Consider the following 24,842-nt stretch of genomic DNA (forward strand, 5'->3'; position numbering starts at 1 on the left):
GAGCTCCAAAAGCATCACTATGCTCCTTGCTTAAGATCTTGCCTCTATATTTTTGAGATACAATAAAAATTGTTTGAGGATTCCATCTCCACCCCTCTGAGGCACTAACAAAACTTCTCTATATAACAAATTGTTTTCTATTATATCTCTGTCTCAGCATTCAGGCGTTAATGAAAAGGGAGGTCCCTTAGCTTTCTCAAAGCACTGCATAAGAGACTGTGGTATTCTCCTTCTGTTCCTTAACAAAAGATGATTAGGGTTTTTCATAAATATAACTTCTGCCATTTCATCCATGTCAGAGTTTTCTTTTCAACTAGGGCTTTCCAGGTTATTTTCAGAAGTTAAGGATTCCATTTTTCCTCAGGGATTGTTAACTGCTCTCCCTGGGAATGTGTTACTACAAAAGCACTCTGCACATGCTTAGTAAGATCTAATCTGATCAAACATTTGATCAGAAATTGTATTTGATCAGAAATTGCTACATCCCAAATTCCAACCCAGTCTCAATAGTTTATCTTGAATATAGCAATAGGTAAAATCACTGGCATAGAATTTATTCCTTTGATTGTAACAGTTTGATTTGGAAGTATTTGTTCTTTAGGAACCACATCAGGATGACACAGGGTTATGTGGGAACAGGTATCTACAATTCCAACATAAGAAGTCTCATTAATATGAATTTTCTCTCCAGAGTTCTGTAGTAAAATATTATCTGACTTTATAAGAAAGCACTGAATGACTCTGGCTTGTGGCAGATCAGAATTTTCTGTCATGCTAGTTGCCATGGAGACAGAACCATTGTTACAGCCTTCTTCAGTAGCTTCAACTGGTTTTATACAGTAAACCTCTTTTGGTCTGTCACCTTTTCCATTTTTATTTTTGTTGTTTTGCATACAATTTGATTGAATACATCCAAACTCGTTGCAGTTATAACACTGTCTATAAGTCCTTCGATCATACTGAGATCAGTCAAACTTTTCCTCAGGGTTCATTCGCTTCTGCGGACTAGGCCCTGGCAACTTAGGTGAGGTACTAAACTGGCCATCTTTCCCTGACATTTTACTGTTATAATTTTTATTGAAGTGTTTCTTACTGTTGTCCCAGCTCTAAAATTTTACCTCAGAAAACTTAAGATCTCTAATCTCACTAATGGAATCAGCATATTCAGATGTCTGTAATACATTTTTAGGATTTTTGTCTTTGACTAAATAACACAATTCCCCAGGCAAAATGGAATAAAATTGTTCTAAACCAACCACATTTTTCATTTGGTCGAGAGAAGTGACATTTTCACATTCCATCCATTTGTCCAAACATTGAATCAATTTAGCCCCCACTTGGGCATAAGATTCTTCAGGATTTTTGGTAAGGGAATGAAATTTTCTTCTAAGGTGTTCTGCACTTATGTCAAATCTAGAACATGCTATTTTTCTATATGCCTCAAAATCTCTAGCTTGCTCCAGAGGCATCTGAGAATAAAGCTTAGCTAAACCTCCACTTATTTGTGATCTCAACAATATCATCCTTTCATCATCCTTAATCTCAAAGTCCCAGCGCTCTCTCTCAAATGAAATTAGGAAAGATTCAGGGCAATCACCTTTCCTATATTGGAGAAATTTCTTTAGATTGATTTTTGAGATATTTCCCTCACTAGAGTTGTTGTTGTTATTATTTTGAGCAGCTAATTCTAATTTTTTCATCTGTATTTGAAATTCCATTTCCCTTTGCCTGTTTTCTTCCTCAAATTCTCTTTGTCTTAATTCCATTTGTCTGGCAGCTCTCTCCTTTTCCTTAATCTCTAATTCCTTGAGCTGTAGTTCCTGAGCTTTCTCTTCATCCTTTACTTTTTCTCTGCTCTCCAATTCTTTAAGCCTGAATTCCTGTTCTAACCTCCATTTTTCAAAATCTTGGGAGCTTAGGACACCTTGTTTTTCTGAGTCATTTTCATCAGTTTCCTCCTGTTCCACTGGAGCTAGAGGATCTCCATTTCCCTCTACTTCCTGAGGTAAATTTGGTGCCTCTTGACTCCCTTTCTGGCTTCGTTTGGGTGGCACGTTTGAGTGAATTAGTCTTTACTGTCCGTACAGTTTTTCAAAAGGACCTGTCTTTCTGCTGTTAATTCCAGTAACTATGTTGTTGCACTTCACTCAGCAGCTCTCTCTGGCTGTTCTCCAGCTCACAACCTTTTAGTTACTGTGTCTCTATAACTGAGCTGTTCTTGCTCTCAGAGACCAAAATAATTTTATTTTCAAGCCTCTGCTTTTATTTTCCTAACACCTTAGATCTGCTCTGACCCGGGCTTCTGCTCTTATCCAACACTGCTCCTTTATCTCTCAGAGCCTTGGATTTCAAGCTAGCCCACTGGGTCTCTCAAATCCTTAGGTAAACAAAAAAAGAAATTTTCCTTTAGAGTCTGTTCCCTATCTTTAGTTCCCTCAGATCTGGGTTCAGAAGCCCCGCCACTAAGATTTCCACAAAAGCTCTAGCAGGTCACCCACTTCTTTATCACATATCTCTGGCTAAAAAGTACCCACGACTCCAGAAAATTCACTTTTAAACATTGGCTTCACTGGAATATTTTGAATCCTCCTGCTGGACACCAACTGTGGTGTTTACCCCATGGCCCCTGCTTGTTTCACCAAACACAGAGCTCACGAAGGTATCTCAACATGCTCTTTAACATGCTGCCAACAGTTGATCGATCAACCTATATTTCCTATGAAAGACTAAGGTCCATTCAGTACTGAATTTTTAAACAAAAACAGGTTTATTGATTACAAGTTGTTTCAGGAATAATTCTTAAGCACATTTTTAAAGTTACACAAAGCAGTATTTTACTTTAACCTCTCCTCTCTTAATTAATACAGGTCACACTCTGACTAATCACTACTTAAACACTCTCTCTGCCTCAAACTCCAAACTCTCTTCTCTTCTCCGTCTCTGACTGAACTAACTAGACTCTGGCTCATCCCTCCCTTCTAGTTTCTCTGGCTCCGCCTCCCAACAGCTCCCATTGGTGCAGGCCAATGCCATTACAGCCTGTAACTCTTTGAGAGAAACTGAGAAAAAAAATAACTCTTTTCTTCTCACAGTGTGATTTCTCTGCACGAGGGTGGCACCTTTTATGCTGAGAATACAAACTGTGCAGAACGTGGCAGGTTGCTGCAAAGAATAGGTAAAAACAGAGGAAGGAAAAGGAGAAATGAGATGTGTGTCTCATTTTTTGTTGGAAGATGGGAAATCTTGGTGATGCAGGAAGACATTTATTTATTTAAAATACTTTTTATCCTGCCTTTCTCCTTGAAAAGAACCCCAAGTGGCTTACAACAGTAATGACAATATTTAAAGTTGAAAACAATGAATATACAAGAGTGGTTAACATCATTAGAAGACTATTTAAAGCTAAGAACAATACATATACAATTTTTAAAAAATACCATTCTGAGAAATGAAGAACATAAGTAGTACTAAAAGTCCAGACAAAGTAGTAATGCATAACAATCCATCTAAAAAATCACACAGGTAGCTAGTTATTGAGGGTAGGCATGCTTGAAAGAAAGGTCTTTGCCTGCTTGCAGAAGGACCGCAAAGATGGGGTCTTTGAGATAGCTTGGACCCAGGGTATTTAGGGCTTTTTAGGTTAAAACCAGCACTTTGAATTATGCCCAGAAACTGATCAGCAGCCAGTGGAGCTGCTATAACAGGTGGGTTATGCGATCCTTGTAACCAGCCCCAGTCAGCAATCTGGCTGCTGCATTTTGAATCCACTGAAGTTTCCTGACAATTTCTATCGGCAGCCCCACATAGAGTGCATTACAGTGGTCGATAGTATCAAAAGCCTCTGTGAGGTCCAGCAAAACCAACAGGGACACAGATCCCCTATCTAGTATCCAACATAAGTCATCTACAAAAAAAACCCAAAGCCATCTCTGTTCCATAACCAGGCCTGAAGCCAGATTGAACTAGATCTAGATACTCTGTCTCATCCAGAAACTTCCGGAGCTGAGAGGCCACAACCCACTCTAGCAACTACGCAATTGACCAGTTGATTTTGGCAGTTTTTATGAGCCAGGAAGGGCAAGGATCCAGCAAGGATGCAGTAGTGCTCACCTCCCAAGGATCCTGACCACATCATCAGGCTGCAGTAATTGAAACTCATCCAGTAACACAGGGCAAGCAGGGCCCACAGTTTCATTAAACATCTTCATTAAGCACCTTAAACATCTATACAGCATCCAAGTCAGAGCAGATCTGAACGATTTTGCCTCAATGTGTTGTGCAAATTCTTCATAGTGAGCTACAGTGTGGTCTGCATTATCTCTCTGGGGACTAGCATGCAGCGGGTCCTTGACCATTCGAAAAAGCTCCTCTAGGCAATTCCGTGCAAATGCAATGGTGACAGAGAAGAATTGCTTCTTTGCCCCTTCCACTGCTATGGAATAGGCCTTCCAATGGGCCCTAGCTCTTTTATTATCAGATTCACTCTGAGTTTCTGAGTAAATTGGGAGCCAGTTTGGCTCTACTTTGAGCAAGGAGACATTTATGAGCAAAAAAAAATGCTTTTGCCATTTTTACATTCCAGAGTTCAACCAGGGATTCAACAGAATCACCTGCCAAGGTGAAAGGAAACTCCCCAAGGGCAGGCACAAAACAATCTGGATCCATCAACCTTCTGTGGTGGATTGCCTTAATCTGACTCCCACCCCTGCATAGGCTATGAGTTCCAGTGTGTCCAAATTGCACCAGATAATGGTCTTCCATGACAATGAAACTACAGACCCAAGTCATCGACATCTATGCCGGTACAGAAGACCAGGTCAAAGCGGGACCCAAGCAATCCCCCAGCCCTGCTGCCTTTGCAGGCAGTGGGGCTGCGGTATGGCTTGGGTCCCGCTTTCCTCCTGTTCCTATGCCCTGGCAGGGATAGGAAGAGCGTAGCCTGCTGTCTTTGCAAAGATCAGACTGCAAGGTTTCCCTGCAGTCTAAAAGCCATGATCCAGGCGTCCATTACTTGATAATCCCGACAGGAAATTTACACCAACAGAAGCAATCACATATGCCAAAATGATTCAAAATAAATCTATTTTACAGGGGATTTAAAAGAAATTATTATCGCACGCTGAAGTAAAATGCCTCACTTTCCAACCAAATAAAACACGCTTCTTGGGGGAGGGAATCTGCACTTCCCAGTGCATTGTGTAGACAGAACTTTTAACATCAATTTCAAACACACTAAACTCAAATTGAAAACTGGGAGGGGGATTTGACGTGTAGCCATGTCCTGATTTTTTGCTAAGGGAGGCAATTATAAATGAAGTGGCTGGAATCCAGAATAAGTGAACTTCATTCTGCAGCATTTAGTTGCAGATCCAATGTTATAATTTAAAATATGGGCTCCTCTTACCATGTAAAGTTTGTGATGGATTTTAGGAATATTAATTAACAATACACCAACAACTTACTCTTTAACTTTTGAACCACATTGTCTCCAAGCTGCACAAAGTATTGTAATAAGACAATAATAAAGAAAGACATGAAATTTAATTGTAGTGGCAGTTAAAGTGGTCATCAGAGATTCCTTAATGATGCAAAATGCCCATAAATCTTTTACAATGTAAAAGCAAATAATTGAAATATAGTTGACTAAGAATTTTTTTTCTGCCTGTCCAGCAGATGTCGCTATCCGATGTTGTTGTTTGAAGATAAATACAGTCCTCAACATACAACAAAATTTGGTTGAAATGTCCATGAAATTAAAACCTTTTAGCTGTGGTGGCTAGTAGCATAATCCTTAAAGGCTACATCTGTTAGGCCACAGAGCCTAATTAGTCTGATATGTGCACATAGGAGGTAACTTTCATTTAATTTCTAACAATACTAAGTAGGATAGTACTGCCAGTTTAAAGCCTCCATAGCTCTAGGGGTCTGAAGGTCAGCCATTATAAACCTCGACCGTGCCTGATATATTTTAACAACAACAACAACAACAACAACAACAACAACAACAACAACAATAATATGGTGCTAATTTCAGTGTCACTACTCTCTATGTCAACATTTTGAAATAAAACTGGATTGAGCTGCCATATTTCAGAACAAGCAGGAAAAAGTCAATCATCCGTTATACATGGACGGACGAGAAATTATATGCAAAAAGTTCAAGGAGATAGAATTATTTATTATTTATTTACTATTTTTATTTTATTTTATTTATTTGACCTTTATACCACCCATCTGGTTACCAAGGGCACTTGGGGCGGTTTACAACACAGTAACATAAGAGACAACAATTTAAAAAGATTAACCATCTTATCCTCTGTCGTCCCCTCCTCTTCTTTTCTTCACACTTTCCCAAAATCAGTGTCTTTTCCAGGGAGTCTTCTCTTCTCATCAGATGGCCAAAGTATTGGAGCCTCAGTATAGCATTCTCCTTTTATTTGATCTGTGGTCTATGTTATATTATGTAATGGTTTATGTTTGTTATACAGTATAATATAATGGTTTATGAATATTCATGTTGCTGAGAGGCGGAGTCAAGAGAGATGCTATAAGAGGTGGGGTCAGAGAGTCAGGGGGAAGATTAAGTGAGATTGAGTCAGTTAGAGAAATGTAAGTGTCAGGCAGGACAGAAAAGCCAGACAGAGTAATAGAGTGTGTAGTGTGGGAAATTTAAGGTGATTAGCTGCTGAAGATATTTATGAATCTCTGTAATCAATAAACCAAAGTTTTACTTAAAAGAACTTGAAGTGTGGACCTGAATCTTTCAGAAGTAATGGTGATTTAGAGATCACCTGGTGGCAGCAAGTGTAAAAGAAGAGAGTGTTTGCGTTTGTGTGCTCTGAGGCTTGAAGGTCAAGCAAAAGGGGCATGAGGGTGGATGCCACACCCAGCTTCAGGATCTGTCATTCCAGTGAGCACTCAGGGTTGATTTCCTTCAAAATGGATAGGTTTGTTCTCCTTGCAGTCCAAGGACTCTAAAGAGTCTCCTCCAACACCACAATTCAAAAGCATCAATTCTTTGGCGGTCAGCCCTCGTCTTTCTTCCCTCTTCTTCTGTTCATATTCCTCCACCACAGTGCTGAACCACACCCCCCCCCCTTCGCTTTTATCCTCCTCCCACACTGACACTTCTTGCTCCTCCCACTCTCCTTCTGCCAAATAGACCTCCGACTTTCCCGCCTTTTCTTCAACTGTCAAACTCCCCTCCATTCCGTCACCACTCCCTATTACATCCTGATATTCCCCTTCTTTTCCTTGGCCTCCATTTTGTCCGTCGCGGACGTCTCACTCTTTCTCTCCGCACCTGCACAGAGTGTAGCACCTTAACACCATCATCTTTTAAGATTGCCATCACCTCCACTGGCCTTGTTGTTAGCCATGCTTTCTAAGGCCCACTTGACTTCACTCTCCAGGATGTCTGGCTCAAAGTCAGCAACCACACTATCTGGGTTGTCCGGGACGTCCAGCTCTTTCTGGTATAATTCCTCTGGATATTCTTGCCACCTCTTCTTGATATCTTCTGCTTCTGTAAGGTCCCTACCATTTTTGTTCTTTATTATGTTCATCTTTACACAAAAGGTTCCTTTAATATCTTCAATTTTCTTGAACAGAATCTCTTTCTATTATTTTTGTCTAAATATTTGCATTGTTCATTTAAGAAGGCCCTCTTGTCTTTCCTTGCTATTCTTTGGAAGTTTGCCTTCAATTTTCTGCCCCCCCACAGCCCGGGATGTGGGAAACTCCCTCTCTTTTGGGGGGGTGACCCTCCCTGCAAAGGATGGGGTACGCAGCTTGGGGATCCATCTGGACCCGGTGCTCTCCATGGAGTCACAGGTGGCGTCGGTGGTCCGCACCGCCTTTTTTCATCTCAGGCGGATAGCCCAGCTGCGGCCCTACCTGGAGGTGGGGGCGCTCACCATCTTAGTACACGCGCTCGTAATCTCGAGATTAGACCATTGTAATGCGCTCTACGTGGGGCTTCCTTTGAGGTTGCTGCGGAAATTACAGGTGGTGCAGAATGCGGCGGCCAGATTACTCAGTGGAGTGAAAAAATTCCAACATATTTCGCCCACTCTGGCCGCATTGCATTGGCTGCCCATCAAGTTCCGCATTGACTTCAAAGTGTTAATGCTTACGTATAAAGCCCTAAACGGTTTAGGGCCTCGATATCTGGCGGAACGCCTTCTCCCACCAAGTTCTACCCGGGTCACACGGGCGAGCCAGGAGGTGAGGCTGAGGAGCCTAACGCCGAGGGAGGCCCGAAAAGAGAAAACAAGAAATAGGGCCTTCTCGGCGGTCGCTCCTCGCCTGTGGAATAATTTACCTCCTGGTATTCGCGGAGCTCCCTCGCTGGGCACTTTTAAGAATCTACTAAAGACCTGGATGTTTCGGCAGGCCTTCTCACCAGACTACTTCTGATTTTCTTATCTTTTATTGTTTTTTACTTTTACCTGTTTTGTAATTTGTTGTTTTATTTTTATTGTATTCTTTCCCTGTTGTAAGCCGCCTAGAGTAGTCCTTCGTGACTAGATAGGCGGGATATAAATAAAATAAATAAATAAAATAAATAAATAAATAAGGGATTTGGTTTAGAGTATACCTGACTAGCCCAGTGGTTTTTCCTACTCTCTTCAGTTTAAGCTTGAATTTTGCTATAAGAAGCTGATGATCAGAGCCACAGTCAGCTCCAGTCTTGTTTTTGCTGACTGTGTAGAGAGACCATCTCCATCCATGGATTACTGTAAATGCAACAGCTAATAGAGGAGGAAAAAGGAAGTCTAAATGATTATAGTGGTACAAGTAGAGAAAAATTAGGGAGTGAAAATGGAGAATATTTTGAAAACAAAAGAAACAAAGACTTAAACAAAGACTTGGAGCCTCGTGGCGCAGTGGTTAAACCGCTGTTCTGCAGCTAAAACTGTGCTCATGACCTGGGGTTCAAATCCCAGGTAGCCGGCTCAAGGTTGACTCAGCCTTCTATCCTTCCGAGGTCGGTAAAATGAGTACCCAGCTCGCTGGGGGGGGCAATGTGTAGCCTGCATAATTAAATTGTAAACTGCCCAGAGAGTGCTTGAAGCGCTATGGGGCGGTATATAAGCAGCACACTTTGCTTTGCTTTTTTGCTTTTAATATAAGAAAAAAATATTTGAAAATAAATTAAACAGTTGGAAAAATAAACCACTACATGGAAAACATCTGAGAAATATTGATGGAAGGCATGAAAATAATTAAACATGGCCATGGTTAAAACTGGGGACTATTAAGAAAGAAACTGATGGCTTGATTTTTGTTGCAGAAGAAGAAGCACTCCAAACCAATGTAATAAAAGCTAAGATTCAAGGAGTTAGTGCTAACAGCAAATGTCTACTCTGCCACGAAAAAGATGAAACTGTGTCACACCTCATCTGTGAATGTCCAAAGATTGTACAAACAGATTACAAAGTTAGACATGACAGAGTGGAAAATTAGTGCACTGGTCATTCTGCAAAAAATATAACTTGTCAGCCTCCAAAAAAAACCATGGGAACATCGGGCAGAGAAGGTGTCAGAAAATTACAAAGTGAAGATATTGTGAGATTTCCGGATACAAACAGATAAAACACCTTGAACATAACACACCAGACATAATAGTAATAGAATGAAGAAAAGTCTGGATCATTGACATTTTAATTCTAAGGGATGCCAGAGTTGAAAATACAGAACTGGAAAAACTAACAAAATACAGAGACCTGGCAATTGAAATATCCTGCTTGTGGATGAAATATATCTCAGTGGTCCCCATTGTTATTGGGTCTTTGGAAACAATATCAAGAAATTTCACACTGTATTATAAGCAGTTGCAAATTTCATAAACAATATCACAGCACTATTAGGAACAGCATATATAATATGTCGATATTTAATGGATACAGTACTTATTTTTTGGTTAAAACGTGTATCTGTTACATAAAACCAGTCAATGCTTTTATAATTTGGATTGTCTGTGCCTGAAATTTTTCTGTAATAATAGGGTGCTAATTCCAGTGCACAGCATACAATTTGAATTTCAGTCTGTCTTTCCCACAATAACCTTAGCTAATTAGTCCTGATTTTTTCTTCCATTTTTGTTTTGTCAGAATTTTTTACCCTAAAAGTTACTGTTCACCTTCATCAGCAAAAACAACGAAGAGTTTTGCAGTACCTTAAAGACTAACACTGTTCCTTCTCCATTTGGTAGTACTAAGGAGTTAAAAGTCCAACAGCATCTGGAAGACTACCCCACTGTGGAGAAAAAAATGTGAACAGCAAAAACAATTGTTGTGGTTCAAATACCCTCAGCCATGGAAATTCGTGGTGTGTGTGTGTGTGTGTGTGTGTGTGTGTGTGAGAGAGAGAGAGAGAGAGAGAGAGAAAGAGAGAGAGAGACTGGTAAACCTCTCCTTAAATTTCTCATGTACCTTGAGGAGTGGTTACTACCCTGTTTCCCTGAAAATAAGCTCTAGTATGATTTTTCAAGATGCTCATAACATAAGCCCTACCCCAAAAATAAGCCCCAGTTAAGTGAAACCCTGCCCTCCACCATTGTGCAGCAACCAGAAGATGACATGGCTGTATTTGAATAAATGTAGATCATTGTACATGAAAAAAAGAAAACATCCCCTGAAAATAAGCCCTCATGAAACTAAGCCCTTCAGAGCAAAAATTAATATAAGACCCTGTCTTATTTTCGGGAAAACACGGTAGGTCACTTTAAGTCAATTCTGACTTGACGGCACATAAAATATAAGTGTATGCCAAATCAACCCGGTCATTAAAGTTGGTTTTGCTCTCTACTGAAGAGATCTGGGAATCAGTGCCCCAGGCAATTTTGTTTATGGTTCAAGTTGTTCTGTTTTCAAGGAGGAGCAAATGCTTCTACTGAAGTGGGGCTGTGGTGTTTGTTAGCTTATATTAATCAATTAAAAACTTACGGTTGATTAAAAAGTTGCCTCCGAGTTATCAGACACAGTAAAACATTTAAGGCAGAGATAGGAAAAACATTGACAAGGGTAGGGGAAATGTGACCTGGGAGAGCTTTCTTCTTTTTAAGAAAGGGTGGCTGCAGGGCACACAAAAGTTACTTTTGGGGCTACAACTGCCACAGTTCAACCTAACCATTGGGCTGTGCTTTCCAGCAGATTCTGGGAGTTGTTGTCCAGAAAAGCATTTTTTAAAAGCTCTGATTTAGGACAGGACTTCGGCTGCACAGCCGGAGGTTGGCAGTTTGATTCCAACTGTGCTTCCTGCAAGGAGAGCCAGCCTGTATGTCTTGGGAAAGCTACACAGTCCCAGGGCGCCCCGGAAGAAGGGAAGGGTAAACCACTTCTGAGTAGTCTCTATATGGAAAAGCCCAAAAAGGGTTGCCGGACTAAACAACAACAACAACAACAACAACAGCAACAACAGCAACAACAGCAACAACAACAAAGTAAGAATTGACATCATAGCATACAATTATTTTTAATATCAGGGAATGAATGCAAAGACAATTGGGGGCAGAAGTTGAGCATTATGTAAAATTCAGCAGAATAAGCAGGAGAGCTCCGCAGAGTAACAGCATTAGTGCAACAGTATGTTGAGTTGAAATATTGGACATTGCTACCTGGAACATGGGTTGCAGGGGGGAAGAATGCAGTCTAAAATTATCTAATTGCACCACTGATGAGATAGCACATTAAGAAATATATTTATACAAATATATATTCTACAGGAGGGAATTCTACATTATTCAAATATGATTCATGCTCTGACATGTATAATCTGAAATCATCAAAAGGTGCCTCTTGCTTCAGAATCATTGTTTTTATTCATATGTAAATGTAATCAGCTACAACTCATGTAATTAAAGGTCTAAATTTTTCCCTTTAATTTATTGCCCCATTTCAAACATCTCTTCTAGAATCTGGCTCTGGTTTTCAGCAATTTTTAAAATTTTAATTCTGCCATATATGTAACATCATACTGTGTTTCCCTGAACATAACACAGGTTCTTATATTAATTTTTGCTCCAAAATGCATTAGGGCTTATTTTCAGGGGATGTTTTCTTTTTTTTCATGTACAACAATCTACATTTATTCAAATACAGTCATGTCATCTTCTGGCTGCTGCACAATGGTGCAGGGCGGGGCTTCACTTAACTGGGGCTTATTTTTGGGGTAGAGCTTATATTACAAGCATCCTGAAAAATCATACTAGGGCTTATTTTCAGGTTAGGTCTCATTTTCAGGGAAACAGGGTAGGAGCACAAATAAAATAAGTAAAAAAAATGAAGATCAAGCACTCATTGTTGTTGCACATCACTGCATTTTCAAACTGTTTTTCCCTTCATAACAAGGAGTGTTATGTTTCTGTTAATAGGGAAAGCTTGATTTGAAATTTCTGACCAAAACTGGCAATTCTACTGCATTATGGCAAATGCAATCAATGTTAAGCTGCTAAGAGATTAGAAATGCATTTAAAAAAAGAGAATCTGATATCAAATAAACAGAATGTAAAAAATGTTTGTCAGTATTAAAAGTATTTTCCCAAGTGCCTTATAATTCAGTCTTCCCATAAAAGTTCGTGACCACAAGCTTCATGTAATTATTTTCGCAAATGAAATGCAGGCCAAATAAATGCATCTTGACTTTGGTTCCTCTAGTTTATATTAGCAAAACTGATTGCCTGTTTGCATGACTAATTTTGATTAAAACTGCTCTATCTGAACACTAAATTGGGGTCTTTCTTTTCATTAGTCATGCATAGATAGCATTTCTGGATTTTTATTTCTTGTATTTAAACGTTTAAAAATATGAATATCCTTGTATAAAAAGCTAGTGATAGATAATTCAAAATTCCAAGCCCAATAAAAATATGAAAAAACTCCTTATAATTTTGGAAGAACTGAGCTTACAAAAAAGGCAGAAGAAAGGTCACCAACATAGATACAGGAAGAGGCTAAGGGCTCAAGCCCTTGATGTAAAATTTGGCTAAGGTGGGCTGAGCCCTTCTGTTCCAAAAATGACAAGACTCCCTGGGCACTTCAGACCCCCAAGAATGACAGACCCAGACAGCACTAAAAATTCTTTTCATTCCAGACATTTCCAGTGGGGTCACCTAGTTAGTCTACAGTCTAATGCAGAAACAACAGAATCTGGTAGCACCTTAAATACTAACAAGCTTAGTAAGCTTTTATGGACTTCAGTCCAGTTCTTCTGATGCATGGAACACAGCTTCAGTTAATGGACACGAATGCAATGTGGATGAGGGAAAGGAATGAGAAATGTTATAGAAATGCAAAAGGCCCAGATGGTAAAAGATCATTAAAGATCACCTAGAATTATTGGGGTTGACATGTACGGTAGTTGAATATGGTCATGTTTTCCATTATACTGCATTTAGACAAAGACTTTCTCTACCTTACATGCCTTAGTCTGGTTCTTTATGCTGTCCTTCGTATTAATGTCCTTCGTATTAATGTCCACATTAATCAAGGGTAGTGTCTCTTCATCTCCCCTCTCCTGGTCATAGGGGTTGTTTCCCTCTGCATAGGGGTCCCAGAGTTCAGTAAATACCTCATCTGGCGAGCCTCCTCCAGACGCCATGCTCTTCTTTCTCTCTCCTCTCTTTCAACCGCTTCCTTTTCTTCCTTCAATCGTCTCCGCCACTCTCTGGCCTCGGATTCGCTCCAATAAGATGGTTTAGGGGGCAAACCCCTTCTATGCTTGTAATCAGCCTCCTCTCGAGACACTCTCACTTTCTCGCACCTCCCTGTCCAGGGATCCTCTACCCATATTAATTCCCAACCCCCAGGTATGTTGTCCCGCTGTCCTTTTATATTGCCATGACCCGCCTCTACTAACGGTCGCTCCCCCACCCTTGTTCCCGCCTTTTCTATTCCTGTCTGGGTGGACACTGACAGTCTCGTCAAGCCCTGTTCCAAGTCACAGGTGTCTATACCTTGGTGCCTGACCGCGACGCGGGTAGCCGTAAATTCCGTTTGGGTCTCCTTTTCTCTCTTAAAGGAGGACGACACTCCAGCGAGCGCTTCTATAGCCTCTCCTCGGGTCCCACAGATGTATAATTCTATGCACATGCTTGGAGGTAAGTCCCGCTAAACAAAATAGGGCTAACTTTTGAGCTGACATGTACAGAATTGCATTTTCAGGCTCAATTAAACCAACTTTGCATAGAATCAGGTTGATACAGTGGTGCCCGCTTTACAATTGCCCTGTTTAATGATGAAACCACCGCTGATCAGCTGTTGGAAAATCGTCGTTTTGCGAAGAATTGGTTCCCTGCTACGGGAACCGATTCTTTGCAAAACGACGATTTCCCAACAGCTGATCGGCGGTTTCAAAATGGCCGCCGGGTAAACAAAATGCCCCCCCACACTGTTTTCTGGGACGGATTCCTTGCTGCACAGGCAGTGAAAATGGCCGCCCTATGGAGGATCTTTGCTGGACGGTGAGTTTACAGCCCTTTGGAATGCATTAAACGGTTTTTAATGCATTTCAATGGGTTTTTTTCTTTTCTCAATATAACGTTTTCGTTCTACAGTGATTTTGCTGGAACGAATTAACGTTGTAATGTGAGGCACCACTGTATAAGGTACTTCAGTATATTACAGTTTTTTTTATTTTAGTTTTTTCGTGGGGGGGATTTTTAATTTAACAGCTAACCCCTGCCTAAATTCCTACAGCCCTGCACTAAATCAAGGGTTTAGTGTAGATGATATGGAAACTCCAGTAGGTCCAGAATGCAGGAGCCAGGCTGATCATTGGGGCAAATAGATTTGATTACATCTCCCTGATCTAGGCTTGCACTGGTTCCCTGTTAGTTACCACACAAAATTTAAGGTGTTAGTGCTAACATATAAATAGTTTTGGACCTTGGTGCAGCGTTCACCCCATGTTATGTATTATTCAGGTTCTATGCTAATGTGTTTGAGAGGCGGAGCTGAAAAGAGATGTTAAAAGGCGGAGCCTGAATTAGTTAAGGGAGTCAAAGTCAGAGTCAGGTTAGTAGAGAGAGAGAGGGAACAGATAGAGTGATAAGACTGGTTAAGAAAATAGGTAGAGAAGGTGGCAATGATATTGTAAGAGAAAAGTATGTACCGAGAGTACTGTTAACAATTTGCTTGTGTACAATTATTATATGAAGAACTTCTGTTATTATTAAATCTGATTCATTTCAATAAATAAGTTCTGTTTGAATTCACAAGACAAGAGTCCTGACAAATGTCATTTATATTGTGGATTGAGGTAATCCACTGGTGGCAGCGAGAGGAAAACGCAATGTGAGCCTTTGTGAGGGCCAAACACGCAGGTGCCACAAAGGTGAATGCCACACTTGGTGTCTATCAGACCATCTCTCCTGAAACACTACTACCCATTTCACCTGTTCCTCCCAGGGCTTGCTTCTTAGAGTGGCTACACTCTAAGAATGTAGAGAGAGGCCAGAAGAATGTCAACTAGCAATCAGACTTTCTTAGTACTCGCTCCGCCCCTGTGGAACACCCTACCACTGGATATGTCCCAGGCCCTATCCATTCTTACTTTCAGAAAACTAAAGGCAGAACTTCACAAAGAGGCTTTAAAAACATACTTCTTATGAGACCGGAATTTATTACAGCATTTTGATTTGATGTTTGATGTCAATTTTATGTTGCTGCATGGTTTTGTTGTGTTTCTTGCTGTTTATACTATTCTGTTATTTTATACTGTTATGGGGGGTGTTGATACTGTTGTGAGTTTAATTTCCTCTGTTCATTACTCAAAGTAGTGGGTTTCCACTAAGTTAGGTAGTACATCAAATAAATAAATCAAATATTTATTAATATAGATGAAAATGTATGGGTGAAAACTGAACAATTATTTTCCTCATAGATAATAAAAAAACAATCTTATACCAGGAACTCTGATCTCTTACTATGCTTAAAGTGTAAGTCCATACATATGTACTGAGAAGTACGCAGTGAGTGTATATAGGGTTATAGCTCCAAGTAGAAATACTGTAGCTGATTTTCTTTCAAATAAAATTGCTGTCCTAAAATGCAATTAGGTGCAGATTTAGATAGAAATCACTCCCAGAAATAGGATTTTTAATATTTCGCTACTAGGTGGACCTAGGAAGCATACCATCCATGTGATGGTCATATTGTGTGTATGGTAAATTTTCACTGGATCAGTATCTGCAATATCATAGAGCTTCTAGAGATAAGTGAGCTATGGGGTCTGGGATGGAGTGGGGGAAGAATGCCAGTCAGTCAGTTTCTGTATTAATAAGGGATGGCATTAATCCGCCGCCCCAATACCTCTGTGTTTGATTAATGTAAACGGATCAGCGAAATCTGCTGCTGTTAACACTTTCTTGTCTTGTAGCTATTAAACAGTGATCGCTTATTTGCCACGAGCTTATTAAGTGTTTACTGTACTTTACTTTCACACTGAAAAGGGAGGGGGGGGAGAAACAAGAACAACAAAAAAGGAGGAGGTGGTAGACCGAGGCTACAATCCTACGGGCATTTCTCCAGAGGGCCGGGAAATCGGTCTGGCTGTCACCTCGGCACTCGTAAGTGAAAGAAGCGCCATGAGATAGTGAGACTAGACTTCTGAGTAAACAAGCGCAGGGCCTTCACATTCAACAGAAAGAAACTCCCAAGTGACCTCGGTGGGATTGCCTTTCTAGTGCGGGGCTCCTGCTGCGCTACGTTTAGGAGGCGGCGAAGGGAAAACGCGGGTGAAAAGGGCTCGTCCGAATCGGGGCCCTCGGCTGAACTCCGAGCATTCCGCGTTGTTTTTTCCCCCCTCGGAGGAAGCGCCCTCCCGGGTTCCTCGCCCGGGCTTCCGCCGGCGCGGCGCGCTCTTTCGGCACTTCCTGGGCCCACCTGGGTGGGGGTGCCTTTACCTGGCCGAGGCGGCCCACGCAGGTGCTCAGCTCCCCCACCGAAGGAAGTGGGGAAAAGACGGCTGGGCTGGAGGAGGCTAGCGGGTGCTGGGGAGGGGCTCCGCCGCGGTCAGCCGGCGCCGCGGACTGTGGCGCCTCCTCTCGGGCAACCGGGACGGGGTCGGCCATGTAAACAGTTTAGCTTCAGGGGTTGGGGCAGCACCTGTGCGCAGAAAGAGCCGCGCTTTCCCTTCTGTGGCGCCAGTAAGTAGAGGAATATGTTCGGGGAAGGGGGGGGTTCTGCCGTCGCCGCCTCTCTCCCTCTCCCTCTCCCTTTCTCTCTCTCTCTCTCTCTCTCCGGTGAGGCTGGGCTGCTTCCTCTTCTCTCTGGTGGCCGCTTCGTCGCGTTTATGTCCAGAAACCGATTTGGGGGCGAAGCCGCACTAGTGCGGCGAAGTCTCGGGGGGCGAAGGAGTCCCTTCCCACCTGGACGCCTGCAAGGACTAAGGCGGGAACAGCCGCGGCGGTGCTCTCTCCTTCGCGTCCTTTTTCTGCCCGCTTAATTTTGGAGACCGCGTCCCCAGTCAAACAGGGACGGCTTTGGGATTGTACCTGTCTGGACTGGGGAGGCGAGGAGGCACAACGCGACTTTTGTTTTGTCAGAAATGCGGCTGCATAATATATGGAAGGCTGGCTTGTTTCACAACTGTTGGCCCTCAGCCCATTCTCGCTCACTCTCCCCCCCCCCCCGTTGTAGTATCCCGCCTTCTAAATTGCAGTGGGGATTTCCTCAGATTTTATTATGATTGGCCATGGCTGAAGTAAGAGATTATTAGTCCAGATTTTGTAATTTAAGGAAGCCACTTTATTCCAGGTAAACTAATGGAAATTTAACACGAGTTGTCTCAAGCCAGTGAAGTTTTGGTGTAGGGTAGTGGAGCAAAGGGTGTAATTTGTGACTTGGGGTGTTTCCAGACTAGACTTATATTGTGTAAGCAGCATGCTGGAAATCCAGAATTTGAATGCCGATTCAGCTGTCGTTGTTGGTCATGGGTCTTCAATTTTTTTTCTAAACCACCAAAAACCTCCAAGCAAATAAAAAACCATTAGGAAGGAAGGCATAGCACAATGTATCTGGTTGTGCAAGGTGAAATGTGTGAATTGGAAAGATCCAGTCAAATTCCTTGGGCTAATAACAGAATGGCATATTTGAAAAAAAGAGTCCATAACCTCTAAATATGGTTAAAAAGTAACAAGTTAAAAGTAAATAAAATAATTAGAAAATGCTACATGCTACAGTGTAACATGTAGCATGTTTCTATTTATGTTACTTCTGAAATGTAAATTGATTGCACACATTAAAAAAGTAACAATTTATGGTTAACTCCTTTGTTTCTGAAATCTCCTTGTGTCATCTTCTTTGTGTAAAACTGCCCGCCTTTTGACATTGCAATTAAATTCTTTCTCGGGGTGTCCCTAATTCTAGAGCAGGGATGTGGAACACTTACCTTTCCAGATATTGATAGATGGCAGTTCTCATCAGCCTTTCCTCTTTCAAAAGTGAAGTGCATTGTTTGTGGTGGGGGCCCTGGTTGTGAAGCGCCTTCCCTAGGTTAATTAGCCTGTTGTGCTTGAAGCTGTTTTCATCAGTACATTAGCTGTTGTTGTATGTTTGCACTATGTGCCCTTAATCTTTCGCTGCTTTAAACTGTTTAACTAGTGTTGCAGGCCCTCCAGTACTGTTCTAATAGAGTGACAGATACAATGCTTTAAAATAAACAAGGAGGAACAAGAGACTGGCCAGCAGTGAGTCATGCATGTATGGCAAGCCAAAAGAGAACAGTAGCAATGATTTTCCTATTCTCTTCTCACGTAATCTAAAAATTGATCCTGACTGCTCCTAATTATTCATTAGTGAGTGAAATACCCTCTAGATTTATTCAAAGATATCTGCCTTATTATGTGACAAATCATTAGCCAAACTCAAATGAGATCTACAGATATAAGTTGTTGTAAGGCTTGGTAAAGTTTATATTTTAAACTACAGCTCCCATAATCCCTGACGATAGGACCTGTAGTAATAATAAAAAGCACCATTTCCCAGCCCTAAGGTTTTAGAAGGGACAAACACCTTGTTTGGGGAAATTAATTCAATTCCCCACTATGCATCCTTGACAGGGACTGGACTTGATGATTCATAGGGTCCCTTACCGCTCTTCAGTTCTAAGATTATTATTATTATTATATTTATGTTGGAGGCTATTGCTTGCCACACCAATTTGAAAGGAACTTAACAAAGCAGTAACGTTTTAATTCATCTTAAGTAATTGCAAATTGCTTTTCTCCCCACCCTGAGAAACAATGTAAAAATTAAAGGAACAATGAAACAAACTAAATCACAACATAACAACTTATTTTACAAGCAACATTATTTAAAAGTAAGGCAAAACAATATTAAAACCACTAAAACTCCTGGTTAAAGCAGCATCATTTTTTACTGTTTCTAAAACTGGAGTTTGACAAGGGTTGGTGGCAGCCTGACAGCCTTCTAGAAGGAGGTCCATGGTTGGAGTCTTCTATTGAAAATGCCCTATCTATCTTATGTACCTGCAAACCCCACTTTTCTTGGCACTGATATATTTAACTTTCTCTGAAACTGGGAATCTAGTTTATTTGTTCCCTAAACAGGAACCATATTTTAAACTGGACAAGGATTAAAAGCCAGTACTGTTTGCTTGTTTGCTTCATTCACTGCCTTACATCTAAATAATAATAATAATAATAATAATAATAATAATAATAATAATAATAATAATAATAATAATAATAATAATAATAATAATAATAATGTGCCATCAATCAATTCTGAGTTTTGGTAACCCTTTTCAGGGCTTCCCAGGTAGAGAGTACTCAGAAGTTGTTTACCCTTCTGTTTTTCTGGGGGCACTTCTAACCATTTAAATTTAAATGGTTAGTTATCTGGCTTCTTTTACTGATCAACTAAAGGAAAAATTACAGGTTGATGGCCCAGATCTCAAGGAGAATAATAGTATTAATAATAGACAAGTTCAAAGTTGGAAAATTTATCATTTTAAATTGTATTGGAGTTTAAAAAAATTAGGCTTATGTGATGTATGTCTAAGCTTTTTGTAAGCTGTTGACTTGTTCTTCTATAATAATTAAAGCAGCAGTTCCTTTTCTCAAATGTCACTTCGGCTGAAACATTTCCTACAAGGTGCAAGCATTGCACCTGTGTACATCAGGGCCTTGAGAATCTGTACCTGGAATCTAGCTGGCTTCATACTTGGGGTAGTTTTCAGCAAATACGTTTCTATAATGTTTTCTAAAATGTTCTCCACAAAGGGTTCTCCTTAAATAAAAAATTAAATGTGTAATAAAATATTGAATCCTACAAATGAAGTTATGAAGGCTTTTTTCCTTTCATAATCAATCTGTTGCTCCTTCATAAATTTCTTTTTCATATGTAGTAAATGTGGCCATATCAGAGCAAATGTACAACAGGATGACATGGTTCAAGAAATAATATTTACCAAAAAAATAACATTTAGATACTTTTGTGTAGATTTTTTAAAGAATAATTACTCCTGTCGTATTTGTATATGAAAGAAAACAAGTGTTCTGCTCTGAAGAATGCTTTGAAATAGCATTTTGAGTAAGTGGAACCTGCTTTTGAAATCCCTGGTTGTACATCCTCACAAGCTTAACTTTAGAGCAATTAATTCAGATTCAGCCTTTTTTTTTACTTCCTCTCAGAGTCTCCTTGTAAACCTGTCTTTGAAAGAATTTTGTGAATAACTGACATGCTAATGGGTGGTATAAAAATGGAAATAAATAAATTTTCCCCACATGTATGCATGTAGGGTCGCTTCAGAAAGTGATTTCATGAGGACAGTGCTGACTTTGTGTGACAACAGTACAGGTGGAGGTCTTTCTGGAGCCATGATAAAAGTTTATTTTAATTCTCTATTAAAACATGATAGTTAGAAAGGACAGAAGAGCAGATTATGCCTGGAGACAGAACTAAGCTCTTTTTTACGGTCTTGTCATCTTAGTAGATAGGCGATTTGATCTCAGAACACACTTACATTACAAAATGAAACAGGTTTGACTGATGGCAGTTCCTTGGTTAAATTCTAAAATATAATTTTTATCAGGGCAAAATCAAGCATTACACAGCAATTCTGTATGAATTGTCTCTAACCAGCCCTTACCCTGCCCTTCAAAATGGAAATTAATTGAGGATCCTGCTAGTTCTACAAGGAGTGGCAGCTTAACTCTTTCCTTTCCTGCCAGCTTCCTGCTAAAAATCATCCCTGCGACCCTACCATTTTCTGTGGGATAGGGAAGGGAAGAAATCCATCAGCTTTGCAGACTGGAATTTACCATATTTTTCGCTCCATAAGACGCTGCTCTGCATAAGACACACCTAATTTTTAGGGGAGCAAAACAGGAAAAAAATATTCTGGCAATTTCGGCCTGCTAGGCCCTTGGGGTGGTGGTGGAAGATGGCTGGGAAGGGAAGAGAAAGTGGCGATTTCGGCCTGCTAGGCCCTTGGGGTGGTGGTGGAAGATAGCTGGGAAGGGAAGGGAAGGTGGCGATTTCGGCCTGCTAAGCCTGTGGGGGTGGAAAACGGCTGGGAAGGGTCAAAACTGCCACCTTCCCTTCCCTGCCATCTTCCACCACCACCCCCGTGGGCCTAGCAGGCTGAAATCACCCCACCCCCACCCCCCATAGACCTCTGGGAGCCTACCTGGCCTTCCTCTGCAGCTTTTTCCTAACTGTTGGGGTGAAAGAGCTACCAAGAACCAGCCTCTTACGCCACGTACAGTTAGAATGTAAATTGCACCCTTTTTTACTGTATTCACTCCATAAGGCGCACACACTTCCCCCCCCCACACTTTCTTTGGAGGAAAAAGTGCGAATTATAGTCCAAAATATTGTATTTTTTTAAATGGAAGATTCTATATTTCTTTTTTTTTAAAAGGGCTTCTGGACTGTGTTAATTTTGCTCTATTGTGTGAGCTTATTTAATAGTGTTAAAATTAGTGTAATTTGTTGTAGAGGATTTAGACGCATCTTTCTAAAAGCCTGCACTGTAAGCTGCCTTTGGTCGTACAAGCAAGAAGAGTAAATTAAGAACTAACTAAATAAATAATAAATTTGAACTGGAACAAATAGATATAAGGAGACCAACTGCGTTGGGTTTTAAGCAAGGACACCGCAGGGATTTGAACCCCGTCCTGGAAGCCAGGAGTGCCAACCACCAGTGCCTTTTGCTTTTTTTTTTTATAGACAACGCAAGCAGGTGAAAAGCAAAACCTGAGAGAACACAAGAGTGTTCTCTCAGGAAAAGAAAAACCTTGCAGAGAAGTAGTGAAGTCTGTGCCATAAATCTTCCACTTCTGACCCCTCACTTCTTGCAATCTGAGGGACCTTTACTGCAGAGTTGAAAACAAAGCCACCACAGGCAAAGAGGAGGCAACTGCGTGCTTGCCATACACATCCCATAACCCTAATGCATAAACTGCTTCCTGAATTTAAGAAATTGCTTTTTTAACTTATGCTGGTTAAAAAAAACATTTGTATCTTCTGCATGACAATTAAGAGCATTTTCTTATCTCTGGGAATTCAAAACTTTGTAGTTACAATCTGTCAGCTGCTCTGCCAAAGAATTAAGGCTCTGCCATGGTGAACAGCATATTATCGGTCGCTGGGTTTTGTCTGATCTGTGAAAAGCAGTCTCAGGAAACAAGTGGTTCCCAATAATTCCATAAAGGCGCACAGAAATAAATTGTCAATAAAACTTTTCTTACCAGATTTGACTTCTGTGGCTGATCATGCAGAGCTGGTATCGTCTATCATGTGCTCTTGAATTCACCTGTTAAAAAACTGAAAAGGAAAGAGACCCACCCGAAAGAATTGCACTGGAAAAAGTCACTAGCCAGTCATAGGTGAAGAGGACTTGCTCTCTGAGCTGCTTGAAGGCTTGGTTGGCTTTGATTTCTTGTATCTTAAGATGCATCTGGAAAAAACTAAAGGCTTCAGTGCCCCTTCCACCCCCACCTAACAGGAACGGAAAGAGCTTCTTACCTGGAGCAGATCAAGTCAAATGCACTGCATTCAGACAGGGTTTTCTTCCATGAAGTCTGCAACAAAGGAGGAGGAGCAGGGACAAGGGGGCTCCCTCCCACCCCAAATCATGATTGCTCTTGATTGTATGAACATAACTGACTGCCAGGCCTTCAGATGACACACGTGGACACATACCAAGAGGATTGTCAGTTTGGAACAGCTTCCCAAGATGGACGTGAATGCCCTTGATCCCTACCAATGCCCGTAGGCTTGCTTCCTGAAACCAGGATAACACCTTTAGCTTCAGAGCCAGGGATCAGATGTTCCTAATCTTGGAGAATATTCATCAATACTTCTTAAGGTATCAGTGTGCTTCCTCTTATGGGTTTAGTGCCCCTGTTTGAGTGCAGCCGTTATTGGGCTAAGCCATCTGATCCCTGATACAATTCAGCAATTAAGCACTCATGACTGCCTCCGAAGGATGACATGTACTCTCTCTCCCCCATCAACATGTTTGTCAGCACTACTTGGAGTGGCCTTCATGGTGCCTCCAGCAGGCAGGGCAATCAAGACCTCCCCAAAGAGTAGGACCTCCCTCACCAAGGAAGTGAGAGCCCCAGACAACCCAACATGCTCCTTTATAGCCACAAGGGTCGGGACGAAGGTCTTGGGGACTCCTACACTCGGCCAGACTAATACCCCAGAAAAGACACTTTCAGAATTCATGCAACCCTGGTGGCGATGAGGAAGACTTATCTGCAACCGACATATGGTGGAATGGTGTCCAGATCTCGGGTGGAATGGTGTCCAGTTTCTTTCCTTAGATGTGCTGACTTCCTGTTGGTAAGGAAACAACATAGTATAAGTCTCCACTTGCCCCTCCTGCTCTCCAGTTCAATGGACAGTTGTTGCAACAGTATCTTCTGCCTTACCTTTTCTCTCTTCAGTTCCCTTCATGGAGTAATTCACCTCACTCATCTTGCTTGGTAGAAAGCAACTTGGCTGGCTTTCCCCGGAAGATTCACATTTGGATTTAAAGGCCATATCCTCTAAATGGGATCAGACATCTATCCCGGAAGGGGGGGGACTTTAAAAAGATCTCCTCTGCCAAACTTCCACAGTCTTTCCTTGGTTTATGAAAGCAAATCCTTCTTTTCTGATCTATTTCTTTTCCTTTGAATTTAAAATTCTTGCCTCTTCAAACACTTCTCTAAAATGGATGTGTAATTAACTGGTTTGTGTCCAAGCTTCAATGTGTGAGTTATTCAACAGCACAAAAATCCTCTTGATTTAATGTATGCCATAGGTTTTAGATTTGACCAAACTCCGAGAGGCAGTGGAAGGCAGGAGGGCCTGGCATGCTTTGGTCCATGGGGTCACGAAGAGTCGGACACAACCTAACGACTGAACAACAACAAAATAGGTTTTAGAAGAATGCTAAGCAACTTCTCTTGAGGGGGTTCTCCCCGTTTCAACCCCCATTTTACCTTTTCTCCAGCCCCCTATCAGCTCCCCCTCAGCCTCTCTGCTCAACCTCCCTCCAGGTCTGACAGGGCAAGGGTAGAGAGACCAGTAGCTGGCCAGGGCTGTCTCACTCACTGGAACTGCCTGATCCTAACGCTGCCCATTGCGCATCACAGTGACACAAAAAATTGTCTTTGGCTCCACTGATACCATGGACACAAGTTTGTGGGCTTTAAATATTTGCTCTCTTTGTAAGACCATTGATTAACATCCATGTACTGATGCACATTGTTTAGTGTACAGGAAGAGTTCAAGAAGTCCAGCTGTTTGGGGACAGTGGGGAAGAGAATATAAACTTCATCAGTTTAGATGTTCTGAATGCTGGTCTTCTTCTATCTT

The 24,842-nt window shown here is 41.2% G+C and overlaps 1 protein-coding gene and 1 long non-coding RNA gene across 4 annotated transcripts in view; one reads left to right on the plus strand and one right to left on the minus strand.

Annotated features, from left to right (window-relative positions):
* Nucleotides 1-8,916: 8,916 nt before the first annotated feature.
* The window catches only part of PIK3CG (phosphatidylinositol-4,5-bisphosphate 3-kinase catalytic subunit gamma), a 60,794-nt gene continuing 44,868 nt past the window's right edge, over nucleotides 8,917-24,842 (plus strand). For 2 of the 3 annotated variants that reach the window (XM_073000665.2, XM_073000666.2), the window contains exon 1: nucleotides 16,745-17,149. The gene's annotated coding sequence lies outside the window, so the exon portion shown is untranslated. Of the gene's footprint in view, nucleotides 16,571-16,744; nucleotides 17,150-24,842 lie in introns of those variants that run through there. The other variant, XM_073000667.2, reaches the window with a different exon arrangement.
* Nucleotides 21,874-24,568, minus strand: LOC144589517 (uncharacterized). The gene is made up of 2 exons (XR_013545676.1): nucleotides 23,912-24,568; nucleotides 21,874-23,816 (listed from the first exon to the last, which is right to left on the minus strand). It is a non-coding gene; the product is annotated as an uncharacterized LOC144589517 (long non-coding RNA).

This window comes from Pogona vitticeps, chromosome 5 (genome assembly GCF_051106095.1).
Source record: "Pogona vitticeps strain Pit_001003342236 chromosome 5, PviZW2.1, whole genome shotgun sequence".
NCBI classification, from domain to species: domain Eukaryota; kingdom Metazoa; phylum Chordata; class Lepidosauria; order Squamata; family Agamidae; genus Pogona; species Pogona vitticeps.